We start from the raw sequence: 18,173 nt of genomic DNA, 5'->3' as shown, positions 1-18,173 counted from the left end.
TCCAAATGCTGATGTTTCTTAACATAGCACTTACAGTATGCAACACAATGTTAATACACTAATTATTCTAATTTGACATTTACCACACTTTGACTTAGGATCTAATAACAATTTCTTTTTATAAACAAAGTCAAATAATGCTAAGTATGTAATTTAATCTTCTGACCCACTGAAACTGCATTCCTCTTGTCTATCCTCAAACTCTCCAGTTAAAAACAATTTTCACCACATTAAAAAATTCCAGACTTCTATCAGAACCTCAGAAACACTATGTGAAATAGCATGTGGTTAGGACAAGAGTGAGAAAGTTGTAGCCATAACACAGGCAAAAAAGAAGAATGCTGTGTAGCTGGGGATGAAGATAAAGATACACGGAGGAATGAAGATAAGCAGGAAATGAAATAAGCAAAATTCTTTGTAAATTCAAAGAGAGTCAGTTATGCAGCCTGAGTACAGATATACCCTCTCCATATGCAGAATCAATGCCACTTATTCACCCTGGATGTTTTCTATCTTTTACCAGGAGCTACACACACACTTCTGTGGAAATATTTAATGCTAATTATGGAGCATCTACTACACACCAAGCATTGTCCTGTGTTTCTTCACTTCATATAAATGTCAAAACAATACTATGACTTATGAAGCCTCCCCAGTTTTCCCCTGAACAAATTGGCCCAATAAATCAATTATCTCAATTATGTCAATTATAAAAAATGAAAAAACTTGCCTTATATAGAGTTCTTGAGAAAAAATGGAATGCACTAATTAAATAAAATTTCACTTAATACAGTCACTGTAAAATTGTTCACATCTTAAAATTATTTTCTGAATACCATTAAACTTTATAGATGACATTCTCATAATCTCTGAGCAGGTAATATAAACACTTCATGAACCTGTGAAGAACAAAAATTTGGAAGCATGTGGAAGAGTTTCTGGCCAATGCTCTTCTTCCCGGCCTATTGGAATGGCTGCCCAATAGGTTTCTACCCTTTATGAGAAATAAATTCTCCTTTTTCCAAAGTAGAAAACAGGAAATTTTTTTATATTTGGTTTGCATGGAGAGATTTTGAACCAGGAGCTATAAAATTTTAAAGATATGAATTCAATGTAAAGCAGAAAAAATAAATTTGCTTTCAGAATGGTGTGAGGTTTCTAGTTTGGTAGTAAATCATCAGCATTTTTGAAATTAACTGTTTTTTTCTGATATTTTTCTTTTCAAAATAGGTAGACAGATACACAAACACCATTATTTCTGCCACAATTTTTTTACACTTAAAGTTTTTCTTTAGACTTATATATTTATATATTTAATGCCATATAAATCAAAACTAAAAGTTTATGTGTGTTTTGTAGGCCCAGAGTGGTCATGTATTCAATATGTAGGGTAAAATTTTCTGAATAGTCATTCAAGATTCAGAAATGTATGGCTTTTGATTATACACCTATATAATTTTCCTTACAATCACCATAATGACTTCAAAATTACAAAAAGAAGAAAAACATAACTCATGAAAACAATATTTTTCAAATTATTTAAACTTTAAAGCCAGTGGGGAAAAAGGATGACTAGAGATGGCATCCCACTATATTATTTAATATTAATAGTATATCGTTACCACCTGTCATCTACAACCTTGAGTAAGGTGGGATACAGTAACAGTGGTCACAGTATAACACTGTATTCAAGCATAATACTCTTAACACATTAAAAACAATTTCAGGTTATTAAAACAAATTAAATTCATACATAGTCTATGCTTGAAAGCATTTCAAAATCTACTATTTTATTACCTTAATCTACAATTGGTGAAACTAAATAGTAAATACTTTAACGTTCAAAATGATTCTTTAACTGCGATGCAGAATATTCCTCTGAAGACCTACTTAATGCATCACTCACAACACTATTATCAAACTCCAACACTATTGTCAACTCCAAAGAGCCCCTTCACTTAGATTTTCTTATGATATCTTACCTTTTGGTGTCTTTCATTTTTCATGGAAAAGTACATAAATGGTTTTCACCTAATATAGAAGGATCTGTCATAGCCCCGATGCAGCAAAAACTGTCACAGGCTTTCACATAAACACTAGGAATTAAGGTATAGCATTAAGCAACTGTTAAATTACATAAATATTTGCTTTTCAAAAAATCTAAAATTTGTTCAATGCAACCAAAGTGTACTTTGAATGTAATCATAGCTCTCCAAAAAAAGTCAATCTCCTGCTCCTTGTAAGGCAACAAATAATCTATTTTAACTTTGGATTTTTCTCTATAATCAACATTTTTGTTTAGAGTAACATAGGAAAATGTTTTAGTGCTTTCTACAGTGAATCGTCTGATGTTTATTTAGATTTGATTTTTGATTAAATATATTTTCACACTTATTGCATCTGTAAAGTATCTTTTAGTATGAACTCTCTGGTATTTTCTAAGGTATAATTTTTGGACATTTTTTTTTTGCATTCATTACATTTGTAGGGTTTCTCTCCAATAAAATTTCTCTCAAGGTGAATAAAGTTTGAGTAAATTTTGTGTGGTTACCCTCTAGTATAAATTCTCCTGTGTCCTGTGACAGCTGTCATATAAGAAGGTATTGAACCACTCTTTATATTTGTAATGTTTTTCTTCTGTATAAATATTCTTGCACATTCTAAGACTTATGTATTGGGAAGGGACTTTCCAAAGGCATTGCATCTGTAACGCTTTTATTCAGTATGAATTTTCTGATTATAGGTAAGATGTGAGCAATTATTAAAGACTTTGCCACATTTTTCACATTTTTAGGATTTTTCTCTAGCATGAATTCTCTCATAATTAGAAAGGTTTGAACACTGGTTAAAGGATTTGCCACATTCTTCACATTTGTAGGGTTTCTCTCCAATATAAATTATCTTGTGTTTACTAAGGTATGAGGATCAGTTAAAGGCTTTGCCACATTCTTCACATTTATGAGGTTTCTCTGCAGTATGAATTCTTTTATGACTAGAAAGGCATGAACAAGATTTAAAGACTTTTCCATATTGTTTATATTTGTAGGGATTCATAAAATTCTTTTCATGAGTATGGATTCTCTGATGTTATGTTAGGATTGAGTACATGTGAAAGGATTTGCCACATTCTTCACATTTGAAAGGTTTCTCTCCAGCATGTTTTATGTCTATTTAGATTTGATAATTTACCAAAGACTTTCACACATTTATTACATCTGAAGATTTTGCTATGTGTAGTTGATGAACATTGCTTAAGTTCATTAGAACATCCTTTCTGCTCCTTATATTTACCCAGTCTTTCCTTAGGTTTCAATTCTCAAGGTCACAGCTTCCATATCTTCCCAGTGTGACTTTTTGGAATAAATCTTTTATGCCCTTCTCTGTCAAAAGGTCTTGGGTGTAATGAGAAGGCATAGCTGAAAAAAATGAAAATAAATAATCCCACTTAGACTCGGTTGAATATATATTTAATAAATAAAGTATAGCAAGTACATTAACAAGATGATATACCATAGGCATTCATTGCTTCATAGATATAAAAACTTAACAGAAATAGACTGATGAAATAGCCTTTGTGAGAACCCCAGCAACCAAATAACCCCAGCAACTCTAGATGAGCACAATGCAAAGAGCCACATAGAAAAAGAAGGAAAGTTTGCTACATTTACCCACCACATCTCTTCCTCTTCTTCAATGTAGAATGCTGCATTTAGAAGTAAACACCCAACTCCTGGATTCTCCCTCAAGAGAGAAAGAAAATACTGGCACACATGTCCATACTTCTGGATTTTTAAGGCCTTTCCAAAGACTGGTTTCTCTCTCCCATGACATAGAGTGCTGAAAGGAATAGAGTTACACTTTGAATGAAAGATTTGGTCTGCTGAGATCAAAGATAAATGAGTGTTACAGAAGCAGAGAAACTTAAGTTCCAAAGACAAACAATAAGTGTAGCAAGTTACTACAGGTTCTTAAGATGAAACATGGGCAAACCTTTTTAAGTGGAAAATGAAGACACATCTTCAGAGAAGACACACTCTGAAAACAAGCTTCAGAGCCTCACAGAATCGTTAGCTCAGCCAATTGGTGTCAGACTTCCCCTGGACAAAGCCGTTGACAGGTGACTATTTTTTAATGCCCAAATTTTAACATATACAACGTACACAGTTGACGTGGCCAATCAAAGAAACAAAATAAATATCCAGAAATCAACCTGAAAGAAATGGAGACATATAGGTTACCTAAAAAAATTCAAAATAACCATCTGAATGGATGCTCAATGAGTAAAATGGGAACACAGATAATTAAATGAAATCAGGAAAATGAGAATGTCAACAAAACAATAACAAGTACAAAAAAAAAAAAACAAAAACCCAGACATTGTGGAGTTGAAGCATATAAAAAGAAATAATGACTGAGAAATTCTCAAACCTAAGAAAAAATATAAAAAATAAAGATGCTCAATGAACTGCCAACTAGGATAAGCACAAAGAGACTTATAAGAAGACACATTCTAAGCAAAGTTTTCAAAGTCAAAGACAAGAGGAGAATCTTGAAAGCAGCAAGAGAAAAGTGATGTGTCTCCTATAAAAATGCTCATACAAGATTGCCTGTCAGGTTTTCTATAAAAGTTTTACAGGCAGAAAAGAGTTGGCTGATATAGTCAAAGTGCTGGGAAAAAACCTCAAAAACTTTGAAGCAAGAACACTATAACCAGAAAAACTTTCTTTTAAAATAAAGAAAAAATAAATATTTTCCAAGATAACCAAAGGCTGAAAAGCTACATTATCACTAGACCTGTCTTAAAAGAAATGCTAAAGGGAGTCCCTTCCATTGAAAATAAAATGATGCTAGAAAGCACACAAAATGATATGAAAAATACATTATCTCTCTGGGAAAGATATGCACACACACAAAAATAAAAAATCCATAGCATTATAATAATAATAATGCATAAAATTATGGCCTATTAATTATGCTATAAAATTTGAAAGACAAAAGCATGAAAATAATCATAAACATCTGTTAATATACACTGTAAAAAGACATAATTAATGACATCAATAACAAAGTTGAAGATAGATGTAAAAGAGGAAGAATTTTTGTATGCAACTTAAGTTGTTACCAGTTGAAAATACATTGTTGTAAGTATAAGAGTTTTTTTGTAATCCCCATGATAACCAAAAGAAAGCCCCTATAAGGATCTACAAATCAAATTAGAAAATAATCAAAGCATGTCACTACAAAAATAAATGAGTCCGAAAGGAAGACACAAAGAGAGAAAACAAGGGACAAAATAGCTACTACAAGATTCAAAATAAAATTAATAAAATGACAATACTAAATTCTTCCCTTTCAGAAAATTACTTAAATATTCATGGATTAAACACCCCAAATAAAAGACATAAATAAATAAAGGGATTTAAAATATATTTAAAAATGTTTTCACTATATCCTGTCTATAAGAAACTCACATCTGATCTAATGACAAAAATACACTGAAAGTGGCAGAACAAAAAAAGACATTCCATGAAAATGGTAATCAAGGAAGAGTAAGGGAGGTCACACTTATACTAGGCAAAATACATATTAAGCTAAACTGTCACAAGAGACAAAGAAGGACATTAAACAATAATAAAAGGGTTAATTTACTGGGAACTTATAAAAAAATATATCTTACATCAGGATTCCCAAATATATAAAGCAAACAGTCACAGAAATAAAGAAATAGACAGCAATATAATAATAGTAGAACACTTCAATAGCCCACTTTCAGTAATGAATTATAAAGCCAGACAAAATATTAATAAGGGAATAGAAGACTTGAAAATACCATAAAGCAATTAAATGTAGCAAATCACTCCATGAAACAGCATACTATAAAATCTTTTCAATAGCTCATAAAACATTCTTCTGGAGAGACTACTTGTTAAATCACAAAACAAGTCTTATTTTTTTTAGCAATGGAAATATTACTGTCATTCCTAACCAACATGGAATGAAACTAAAAATCAATATAAGAAAAATCAAATAATTAAAAAATACATTAAAATTAAACAACACACCTTTGAGCATGCTCTTGTTAAAGGGTCAGAAGACTTACTACTGTGAAGATGTCCATACAACCTAAAGTGACCAACAGATTTGATGCAATCCCTTTCAAATTCCCAATTTCATTTTTTGCAAAAATAGAAAAAGCTATCCTCATAATCATATGGAATGTCAAGGAACCATGAAGAGACCGAAAATCTTCAAAAAGATAAACAATGTTAGAAGCTTCACTTTCTGATTTCAAAATACATTACATACCTCCAGTAATCAAAGCATTTTTGTATTGATATAAAGGCAGACAACTGGAGTAATGAAACAGAATGTAGGACTGATACAAAACCCTCACATATATGGTCAAATGAAGAGTTATTTGCATACCTATATTTATTGCAGCATTATTTACAAAAGCTGGTAGAAGAAATCAACTCAAACTTCCCTCACTAATTGAAGGAATAAATACAATTAATAATATAAACGTAATAGAATATTACTCAGCTTTTAAAAAACAGTAAATCTTGCAAAAATCTATAATAAAAATAAATCTTGAAGACATCATGCTAAATAAAAGACAGATACTGTAATATTCTACTTATATGAGATATCTAAAGTGTTTACACTCCAAGAAACAGAGAACAAAATGGTGTTTATCAAGGGTCAGGAAATGAAGAAAATGGGTAGTTGTTGGTTCAAATGTATTGTTTTTAGTTTTTCATTCCAGAGATATGTTGCATAATAATGTAAATAGATGTGACATAACTGATATGAATAAAAACACTTAAGATTGCAAATTTTATGTTATGTGTTTTTTTAAATGAAAAAATAAAAGATAATATCTCAATGAGATATAGACTTATGAAGCTTTTTGGAAATTACCATCCCAGCATAAGAGTTTTTCTGTCACACAAAGGTAATGTAGATTCACCAATAAATAAATGTGGAAGCTAAAACATAATTTTTTCTAGTATCATTTAAATTTATTAAAATTTTCTCATCAAAGCTTCTTATGAATAATTATAAGGCAGGATGGAGAGTATACCCTCATCCTCAACATACAACCCCTCTTTATGCCCCTCCCAAGAACAGGCTGGCTTCAGGGTGAAACATTCTCTGATCTAGAATCTGATTTTGCCACCATCCATCCTGCCTTCCAACTCCCAACTTCTTTCTAATCCTGTTTCCTTCTCCCTATGAAAGAAAGCCCTTTTCTGCCTAACATTTGAGTTAGTGCTTATAGTTGGTGTTCCCTATGTTGCCATATTACTTTAGAATTAAGTAATTCTTACTTAAATCTGAATTTGTTTTATCTGACAAAATCTAGAACCAGCCACAGGACATTAACAATCCCATCCTTAGGAAGAGCCTCCCAACCCCGCTTTCAGCCAATCACATCTACATGTGGATCCAAAGTCTCATAGCCTCTGTAGCTTTTCTTAGCATAAAGGGCTCCTTCCATGGCTGGTGTGAGCAGGCTGGGACAACTAAAGAGGAGGCTCCTCAGGAAGAAATAACTGGCCCTTCAAATGAAATCTTTTTGCAGGTCTTGGCTTTGAGTCACTGGCTCAGGCTTCTACTTCCCAGTCAGGATTATTCACTTAGTTTTAAATCAGAAAATACCCAGTTTTTGAAGAATCTAACAAAATCACTCAAACACAGTGTTTATAAAAGGGAAAGAAATTATAAGGTACTTACATCTTATACTTCAACAGGAAAAGCAAAAGTATCTATCCCTTTCAGACAATAAACATGTCATATTATTTCCATGACAACAAACCATTTAATCACAAAACATTTCTAGGAAGTGTCAAGTCCCATCTCATAAAATTTAGCATTAAACTTGCAAATTCAGATAATGAAATACAAAACAGAGACATCTACTGTCACAAAATCTCCACCCAGCAAAAAAGAGGAATTGACGTTTTCATGAGTCTATGTAATTCCCAAATTAATCTACCACACTTTCTTGTGTGGAAATGCATTCATATTCTTTTGTTTGTTTGGTTTGGTTTTCTGAGACAGAGTCTCCCTCTGTTGCCTGGGCTCCAGTGAGTGCTCTGGTGTCAGCCTAGCTCACAGCAACCTCAAACTCCTGGGCTACAGTAATCCTCTTGCCTCAGCTGGGACTTCTGGGGCATGCCACCACACCTGGCTATTTTTTTTCTTCCGATTTTAGTCACCTGGCTAATTTTTTTCTATTTTTAGTAGAGACAGGGTCTCACTCTTGCTCAGGCTGGTCTTGAACTCCTGACCTCAAGCAATCCTCCTGCTTCGGCCTCCCAGAGTGCTAGGATTACAGGCTTGAGCCACTGCACTGGCCCATATTCTATATCCATAATAAAAAAGAAATTTTCCTAATTACATTTTTCTGGTAGCATTCCCTAAGCAAAACCAAAAAATTGTTTGAAATCACCTCTCTTCCGCCTCCCAGACACACAAAAAGAACTGTCCTGAGAAACTTGCTACACTCACTCTCTGGAAGAAAAAGGTAAATCAGAATTTTTAACAAATGGGCCGGGTGCAGTGGCTCACACCTGTAATCCTAGCACTCTGGGAGGCCGAGGCGGGTGGATTGCTCGAGGTCAGGAGTTCGAGACCAGCCTGAGCAAGAGTGAGACCCCATCTCTACTAAAAATAGAAAGAAATTATCTGGTCAACTAAAATATACATAGAAAAAATTAGCCGGGCATGGTGGCGCATGCCTGTAGTCCCAGCAATTTGGGAGGCTGAGGCAGTAGGATCGCTTAAGCCCAGGAGTTTGAGGTTGCTGTGAGCTAGGCTGATGCCACGGCACTCACTCTAGCCAGGGCAACAAAGCGATACTCTGTCTCAAAAAAAAAAAAAGAATTTTTAACAAATGAAACATATGATTAGACCCTTAAGTTTTTCCCTGAAATCTACCTCTTTCATGCCCTTTGGAAATATTTTTTTATCTTTCATGCTATACTGATAAAATGTAATTTATAGTTAATGAAAAACTTAAATGGAAATGAGTAAACAAATCTTTTCAAGTTGACAAACTCAGGGAGAGGCAGTGTTGTCAGGAACACAGACATGTCTGACTTAAGTGTCAAGTCAGGTCATGCTATTATTTGAGACATTCTCCCACCCCCATCCTCCTCATTAAAGTATTTATAAACTACCCTCCCAGGAGACTGCACTCTGCCCCAGTGTGCCCAGAGTACATTTTGCTTTGCAGGTTCTTGCACCACCTCATTGGGGTGGATTTTCCTTGTCCTTTAGAATAGTTTTTTTCCCTTCAGAAATCGGAGAGAATCCAGAGGGTAGGGATCATTTGTCTTTCCCCCTCAAAACCAGCATCTGATTGGCTGACCAGCAAGGTGTCTCCAAAATATGCAAACTGGGGGTGGGGGGAAGAAAATAGTAATGCCCCAAGGGGCCAGCCTTTTAAAGGAGAGGTATGCCAGGGGACTCCTTTCAGCCCCAGGGCATTTGGCTGCTCTCTAGAGAGGCTGCACCCTCATACCTCAGACTGTCCTCTATGAGGAGGTAACCCAGGCCTGAGGTTATTTGCCAAACACTCCAGGAAACGTGGTCACTGTGGGCATCTTGGGTCCCCAACCGTTCAGAAGCCTAGGACCAAAAAAGACAGGAAGTTGGCTGAGGACACAAAAAGAGGAATCTCAACCCAAAGGCATTCTTATTGCAATATCTGTGTCTAGGGAACGTAAAAGGAGCAGAGACACAAAGATTTTTTACAGTGGGGTGTCAAGGGATTATTCTTGGCTTTCCTTTCACGCAAATATTCACAAACAGGAAACAGTTTTCAAAAAGATCCATTCCTTACTGTGTGACAAAATGGTTAACAATTCAAATACTGTGCCTGAAATGTATAATAAAGGAAAAATAGTTGATAATGTTGTGAATTGTAGAGAGGAAGTTAGCATTTGGGAATGTCCAGAAGGACCCGAAAATTTAGGATTTTGCTGTAAGTCCAATTTAGACAGGGGGAACAGGGTGGTGGATTTGAGACTTTGCTTGCCATACACCTGGAAAATACAGAGGAAAATCAGTCCCATGTAGAATATTAAAATAATTAAATAATAGGCAATTAGACATAAGACTGAAGTGGCTGTAGTGCCCTGTGTTCCTAAGGTAAAAAAAAAAAAAAAAAAAAAAAAATTCTAAATCAATTGCATTTGATATAATTTACTATCTTAAAGGAAAAAAAAAATCAGGCTTAACAAACCATAAATCTCTAATTAGCCTCTGATTATAACCAGCAAATTTCCACCTGGATAATACAATAAGGGACTACATAACTGTAAACAATCAATTTAATTTGGTTTGTTTCCTCATGCACCTTATAAAAGCCTTTCCTTCAAGTCCCTCCGGTGGATCCCAAACCACAAACGGTGGCTGGGGGCTTCCCAATTCACGAATGGTTGTTTGCTCAAACTCTTCCTCGGTTTAATCTTTAAAAGGAAAAAAGCGGACCCCACGGACCACAGCGCCTCCCACGCACAAGCCGCGCACACCGAGCTGGGCTCCTTCCTAGGTGACCCTCCCGTTGTCCCCGCACAGTCTGGGGAGACGCGGGCTGCGAGCGCACAGCTGCCCAGAGAGGGCTCCGGGCCGCGCCCAGGTCTCTGTGCAGGGACAGGACAGGATGCCCCGGGTCCGGCCGCCGGCCCAGCCCCACCCTGTGGCTGAAAGAACCTGCGGGCCGAGCGGCCAGGATTGGGTCCTCGGACTCCAGAGCTGAGGCGAGGAGGCCCAGGTTCAGCCACGGCCGGTTCCCGCCGCTTCCAGCCAGCCCCGCCCGCTTCTAGAGACACCCGGCCCCGCACACGCACCACTTCCTGGCATCCGGGGTGTACTGGTGTCCTCCCTGTGGAGCTTTCAGTACCTGCAGGTCACAGGACAAAAGAAGCTGTGGCGGAGCCAACTGGGCCTCGCTGAACAGAGGAGACAAAGCGGCCGAGAGAGAGCCCGGACCCGAGCTCCGCCCAAAGACCCCGCCAAAGCCCAGAAGACCGCCCCCTCCTTTCGGGCTGCGCACCTGATTGGACAGTTCCCACCACGGCGCCCTTGATTGGACAGGACGCCAGGCCCTGCCTCTCTGAGTGAGGGAAGATATGATGAGATGGAGCTGAAAGAGGCCGCAATGACAGGTTTCTGGCTGCAGCCCTTTTTATGCAGGGCTTCCTCCCTGCAATGGGCCTCGTCCCACCCAAGGGCACATTTGCATTTAAGCATGTATGTAAGGTTATATCCACTTATGAATTCTGTATATACATATCTATGTTATTCACAAATGGAAACAGTATAATGATAATTATCTTAAAATTTCAGATTTTCTTCTTGGCCTCTGGTTCATTTAAGCAGTTTCTGGTCTGAAACTTCAAAAGGAAGATAATTTCCTAAGAAATAAAATATGTGCCATATATGAGTGTCAAATTTTCTAGTAATCACATTTAAAGAAATAAAAAAAGATGAAAATGATTGTAATTTTTTAACCCAATATATTAAACATAATTTCATTTGTATATGTGATCAATATATAATTGTTCAGGAAATATATACTTTTTTGTACTAAATTTTCAAAACTCCCATGTATTCTGTTTCCAGCACATCTCAATTCAGACCAGCCGTATTGCAGGTGCTTAGTAGCCACACATGACCACTGGCTGCCACGCTAAAGCGCAGCTCCGGGGGCTCTGACTCCCTTGACCTCAGGGAGGTAAAGTGCCTGAACCCCCATTTTGTGCCAGAGGTGAGGGAACAGCCCCTCCCTGTCAACATCTCTTGTCAGGCCCAAGGATGGGAGAGACAGTGCCCCTAGAGAGAGCAGGAGCTGCAAGCAGAAATTGTCCGCAGGAAGACCACTGCTGCCCACCTGGTGTTTGGCAGGGGCCCATCCCCCTTCCAGAGATCAGAGGGCTAACAAAAAGTCATGGGGCCCCAGAAGGAGAGAAACAAATACCTTCTGTCCTATCCACAGCCTTGACATTTAGAGTTAGATGTGAAAGAAATAGATTAAAGGCAAACTTCTTATTTTGCAAATTGGCCTTGGTCCTAATTGTCAGGCTCTGGTTGCATGTTTCCTCCTGTGGTGTAGGCAACTGTGTGAGTTTAAGCACCAATCACGTTGATACATGTCTACATGCATTCCTGTATAGCTCATCACCACCTAACAAGAGATCCAAATTTAAATAAAGGGAAAAAGAAATCAGTACCTGCAGAGTGCCAACTGTTAGCAGGTAGCTGGTAATCTGTCCTGGAATCATGTCTATAATAATTATATATGCTAGTTAACTATTACTGCATAATAAATTACCCCTAAACTTACTATTAAATTAATAGCTCATAATTGAGCTGGTTAGAAACTTAGACTAGGCTGAGCTGGGCCCCTTCAGGCATGTGTGGTAAGCTCCTGGTTGACTAGGAGGCTTCTAGGGGTGATCTGGCTATCAACTGGGGCACTTTGGTTTTCCTCCCATGGTATTTTATCCTCCAGCAGGATAAAATGAGATCATTCTCATGCCAATGGCAGCATTCTGAAAGAAAAAGCAAAAGCACTCAAGACCTATTGAGCCTAGGCCCAAAACTAGCACACTGTCATATCCACAGCATTCTACTGGCCTAAGCATCTTTGGCCAGCCAGATCCAAGGTTTGGGAAACAGATTCTGCCTCTCAATGAAAGCTGCTATAAAAGCACATTGTCAAGGGCACGGACAGAGGAATGGATGAAAAAAGAAATTGCTGCTGTTTTTGCAATTATTATTATTATGTATTTTCTTGCAGATGAGGTTTATATAACTGTTTCAAGTGAAGGAACATGTTCAAAGCTCCTCAGCTAATAAGAATCTGGGCTGGGACTCGGGATCAACTCTGTCTGACTCCAAAACCCGTGCACCTCCATAGACCACACTACCCATGCAGCTCCCCTAGGCCTTCAAGCTTCTGGAGAATAACTCCTCTGCAATACAAGCTAGATTGCTTTAGATTCTCATTTACCTAATACTCTTCATTATTGGAAATAATCCCCTCCATAGAATGCTTCTGAAGTATCTCAGAAGGACTGGAATAATTTGAGGTAATGGCTGAGCACTGATGTTTAGAAAATTAAAGTTCAACATTGCATTTTTTATTCCTCATGACAGATATTTTAAAACGTGTTTTATGCACTGGATATGTATGCGAACTCTTTTCATGCTTTTCTGTATTTGTAAGTTATTTATGGTTTTCAGCACATACTAAATCAAACTTCTATGTGTGAAACAACCTCTTTTTTTCTATAATTTCAGCTTATTATGGGGATACAAAAGTTCAGGTTATATATATTGCCTATGCCCCCCCATCCCCCCAAGTCTGAGCTTCAAGTGTGTCCATTCCCCAGACAGTGCGCATCGCACTCATCAAGTAGGTATACACCCATCCCCTCCCCCCAGCCCCCACCTCTGTCCGATACCCAATTAGTGTTATTCCCAAATGTGCACTTAGGTGATGATCAGGGAAACCAGTTTGCTGGTGAGTACATGTGGTGCTTATTTTTCCATTCTTGGGATACTTCACTTAATGGGTTCCAACTCTCTCCAGGAGAACCAAAGAGATGCCATATAACTGTTATTTCTTATAGCTGATTAATACTCCATGGTATACATATACCACATTTTGCTAATCCATTCATGAATTCATGGGCATTTGGGTTGTGAAACAACCTCTTATTCTGAAAGCAAGTGACAGAAACATAGGTCTTCTGAGAAGATGTTTTCTCCTGATGCAATTTGGCCAAATAGCTGAGTACCTCTTGAATTCATCCTTTGATTTTTAATTAGGCAAAACTGTTTTCTAGGACCCCAAACTCAGCGTCTATCATGGGGCCAATACCTGAAGCACACATGGCAATCGCACACAGCTAATGTATACCCTACCCTGGACCAGTGCTTCTCACCCCTGGCTGCACATTAGAAAAATTGAGGGACGGGTGGTTAAAACTCCTCGAACTGATGTTGCAATAGATAAATTAAATCAGAATGTCTGGAGTGGGACCTGGACAACAGTGTGGTTTAAAGCTCTCCAGGTGATTACAGTGTGTCTCCAAGCTCAAAAACCACTTCTTTAAACCAATATCTTTTGGTGAACTACTTACAAGTGGTTTCCTAAATAAATGTAAAAATGTTTGCTGCTGAGTTGTGGCTTTTTAGTCTTACCTGCATCACATACATACTATGTGCTTAGTAGAACCAACCTCTGCTACTGATTTTGTTCCTGATTCAACACAATTCCACATTTCCTGAGTGCATACCCAGAGGCAAGGGAAGGTCTTGGGCTGTTCGTATGGAGGCCGGAAGGAGGAGTGCAGTCGGGGACACTGAGTGTGTGTTTGGTAGGGTTTCATTCTGAGGTTGGGGGTTAGAAAAGGCTTATAGCCCTCAGGGGGCTTTGAGAATGTGGCAGTGATCCCCTGGAACAGAATTTTTCCTCTTCACTCTTGACACTGGCTGAACAGCCTCAGTTGTGAGAATGACCCACAAATATGTGTCACAGATAGAGTATGGACCTCTCTGCCTAGGGAGAGATGAGTCACTTAAACTCCTTTTTACACTAGAATCAGAGCCCAATCCAAATGAGGAGGAGAATTCCAACGCAGCTAAGCCCAAAGCAAGAAACGGTACTGCTAGATCAGGTACGATTTGACTCTTCCCAGGTAAGGAGGGACAGGATATGGATTAACACAGTCTCCCCTGGGAAGGAAACTGGGAGCTTTTTGGCAGCCAGGGCCTCTAAGAGCCTGGACTTAAGAGAACAGAGAAGACCCAAGTTTTGGTGGCAAGCACAGCTCCTGTGTGTCCAGGATGGACTAGGGCTTCTGAGGTGTTCGGCTGGAGGCATTCATTCAAACTCTCATTTTATCCACAGAATCAGAGGCTGGTTCAGGTGGGGGAAACTCCAGGAAGAGGAAAATCAGTTGCAAGGACAGCTGCCAAGACAAAGCAGGTAGGATTTGCTTTATTTGCCCCAACAGGCAGACAAGCATGTAACTTCTATAGGGTTTGGCCAGGAAGGGGTTTTCTCAGTGGCTGCGATGATTTTAAAGATCCTGGCATTCAGAAAGTTTTTGGGAACCAAGAGGTTTTCAGCTTTATTATAAAGGATGTGGGTGTCAAGGAAAAGGAGAGACAAGTGGGGTTCACTTGAAGGTGCAGGGGGAGGTTCCAGAATGAGTGTCCGTGAGACCTGTTCTGGCAGGTCTCTCACACATGCTTCCTCGGTAGGGAACTGTCTAGAAGATGAGCGCAGCTTGACTTTTGGAAAGAAACCAAAGACCTCTGCTGCCGTACACAGCAGTGAAATGGAGGAGACCCGCAATGCCAACCACAGGGCACACCCGAAGGCCCACACTGAGCGTAGCAAGTGGCCCAGATCTCGTTTCTCAAGAGACCAACCACCACCACTTCGGAAAAGTCTGGTGAGCTCCCTGCGTGCTATGTCTGAAGCCATTTATCAAGACATAGGCCAGGTGTGGGCTCAGCAGGTACATTCTCCACTGACCTGGGAGCAGCTCTCTGAGCTCACCCAGTTCCAGGGGCCTCTGTGCACCATGGTGCAGACCTTCTATGCCATGGCCACCCAGGCAGCCTATGTCTTCCCTGCTGAGGACTGGCTCACTCCAGCCGCAGTGCCTGGTCCTGGGGATCCAGTCCTGGATGGAGAAGCCCACAGCTCCTCTTAGGAGGGAGACATGTCCAGCATTTACCTAGACAGGAGACAACTAAGCCTGTCAGTGGGTCAGATGAGGCTTGAGCTCGGGGCTCCTTAATCCTATTCAGCAGAGGATGAAGATCTGGGAGCGAGAACAAAGACTTTCCACTTCTAAGATTCTTCCACATGACAGTCAGCAACAATTTTGGACACAGTGTTAATAAATGACAGGAACTGGGGTGGTGCTAATATAGGAACTTGAACAATACACTCAGAATGGTGAACTCTGGGTTTCCTTGAGGGCTGAGATTACTGACAAATTTTATATTTCATGTTAGACATTTCATGTCTTTTAGATGTTTTATGAGAGTCATGTAATTATAATTAGAAAAATATTAGGGTATAGTCATTCATATGTGTTTGTATAATGTAAAGTATGGCAAAATGAATGTATGTTGACATCTTCCCCCCTTGATTCAGAAAAGGATATAGATCTTCACTCTCCCAGCCCAAGTCAATGGAGGATTGATAACCACTAACCTTTAACAGCATTCTCTATGGAGAAATGTTTACATCTTTTCAGTTTAATGAAATCCTGGTGAAATTATCATGCCATTGTTTATTACTTTTTATTTTCTTTATATAAAACCTAAGCCAATGTTATAAATGCTTATGGATCATATTTATTCTTCACTTGGCTTACATAATTTGCTTTTTAAAACTTTCTTGCACTTTATGGGTTTTAGTTGATCTTATTTTATTGTGGAATATTAAATCTAATGTAGGTATTGTCATTTCTTACATACTGTCATATTTTATTTCATATATTTTCTATTGCATTTTATAGTAGGATCATGTAATATTTCATCATATAAATGTACTTACCTTTTATACAGAAAAAATAAAAATATTTGGGTGTTTACTTTGTTCCCTGCCTTATAATTTCCATATTGCATAGTAATGAGATAAAACATCAATGGCTTTTGAGTATTTTAAATTTTAGATAATTATGCATTTATCCATATACTGCATGTGTGGGGTCCAAGGTGATTTTTTTCTTCACTTCTGCTTCGTCTCCACTGTGACCTCCCAAGAACCCACAGCTCTTGTAGTTGGGGGATAGTGGTTTATTATTTCAGTAAGTGAGGCCAATTCAAAATAATATACTACAAATCAGTTTGAAACCAGGACATGCCTTCAAAACATACACAAGTGTCTATATGTGTAGAAAAAATAATTTACAAGTTTCAGTTAGGGTGCGAGATGAAATTTCAAAAAGATTATTAAAGTAAATTAAAATGGAGACCAGGCCTAAGGCATCTCTGGGCAGACAAAACCAGTTAGGCCTCATGAGTGACTTTAACCTTGCTAGATTTGCAAACATAAGAAAAACTTAAGCTATTTCTTTTCAAGGCCTATGTTAAGAAAAAACAAATCCTAACACTCTGGGAGGCTGAGACGGGTGGATCTTTTGAGCTCAGGAGTCTGAGACCAGCCTGAGCAAGAGTGAGACCCCATCTCTATTAAAAAAAATAGAAAGAAATTAGCTGGACAACTAAAAATATATAGAAAAAATTAGCCAGGCACAGTGGCGCATGCCTGTAGTCCCAGTTACTGGGGAGGCTGAGGCAGGAGGATTGCTTGAGCCCAGGAGTTTGAGGTTGCTGTGAGCTAGGCTGACACCACAGCACTGTAACCAGGGCAACAGAGTGAGACTGTATCTCAAAAAAAAAAAAAAAGAAAAAGAAAAAACAGAACTTAAGCTCAACCAATCACAAGTTGTCAGCAAACTCATATAGTCAGGAACTTTCCAACAAAGTAAACAAAAATTGAATTTTGTAATAGGAACCAATTATTTTGCTTACATTTTCCCAGTACATACTTGCCTCTGACACTTTGTCATAGAAACACTAAAGCTCTTTCAGTCTGGGGCTCTCCAATTCATGAATTGCTTTTACTCAAATTCTAAAATTTTATTGCGCTTCAGTTTACTTTTTAATAGAATAAAAATATAATTACCTAGGAATAAATCTAATAAAGATGTGTACAGTGTATGAGAAAAATGATAGGAAGTTTCTAGAATATATGAATTTTGACATAAACAAATGGAAAATCACATAATGTTCTTAGGTAAAAAAACTTAACATCAGTTGTTCTTAAGGTGCTATATAAATTTAATCTTGTTCCAATACAAATAACACTAGATATTAGAGGCAGACATGTGATTGAAAAAAGGTAAAAACACAAATAAGAATAGCCAAGAATACTCTGAAAAAGAAATAAATGAGATTGACCAGTCCTATGAGATATCCCGATTGATGAAAACACTGATAGATCAGTGGAGCTAAAAATTCAGAAATAGAACAAAGTACATGAGTAAGTGTCTTAGTCTATTTGGGCTGCTATTAGAAAAACCCCTTAAACTGGGTAATGTGTAAACAACAGTTCAGAAGCCTCGAAA

At 38.0% G+C, this 18,173-nt stretch overlaps 1 long non-coding RNA gene across 2 annotated transcripts; it reads right to left on the bottom strand.

The window, feature by feature from the left end:
* Window positions 1–3,018: 3,018 nt before the first annotated feature.
* On the bottom strand, window positions 3,019–10,974 carry LOC123649399. Of its 2 annotated transcripts, XR_006739003.1 has the most exons (5): window positions 10,860–10,974; window positions 9,530–9,636; window positions 3,991–4,210; window positions 3,673–3,837; window positions 3,019–3,416 (listed from the first exon to the last, which is right to left on the bottom strand). It is a non-coding gene; the product is annotated as an uncharacterized LOC123649399 (long non-coding RNA). The 2 variants fall into 2 exon arrangements; XR_006739004.1 differs by lacking the exon at window positions 9,530–9,636.
* Between the last annotated feature and the right edge of the window lie 7,199 nt (window positions 10,975–18,173).

Source organism: Lemur catta, chromosome 13, assembly GCF_020740605.2.
Source record: "Lemur catta isolate mLemCat1 chromosome 13, mLemCat1.pri, whole genome shotgun sequence".
In the NCBI taxonomy this organism is placed as follows: Eukaryota; Metazoa; Chordata; class Mammalia; order Primates; family Lemuridae; genus Lemur; species Lemur catta.
This window is presented reverse-complemented; position numbering and strand designations above follow the sequence as displayed.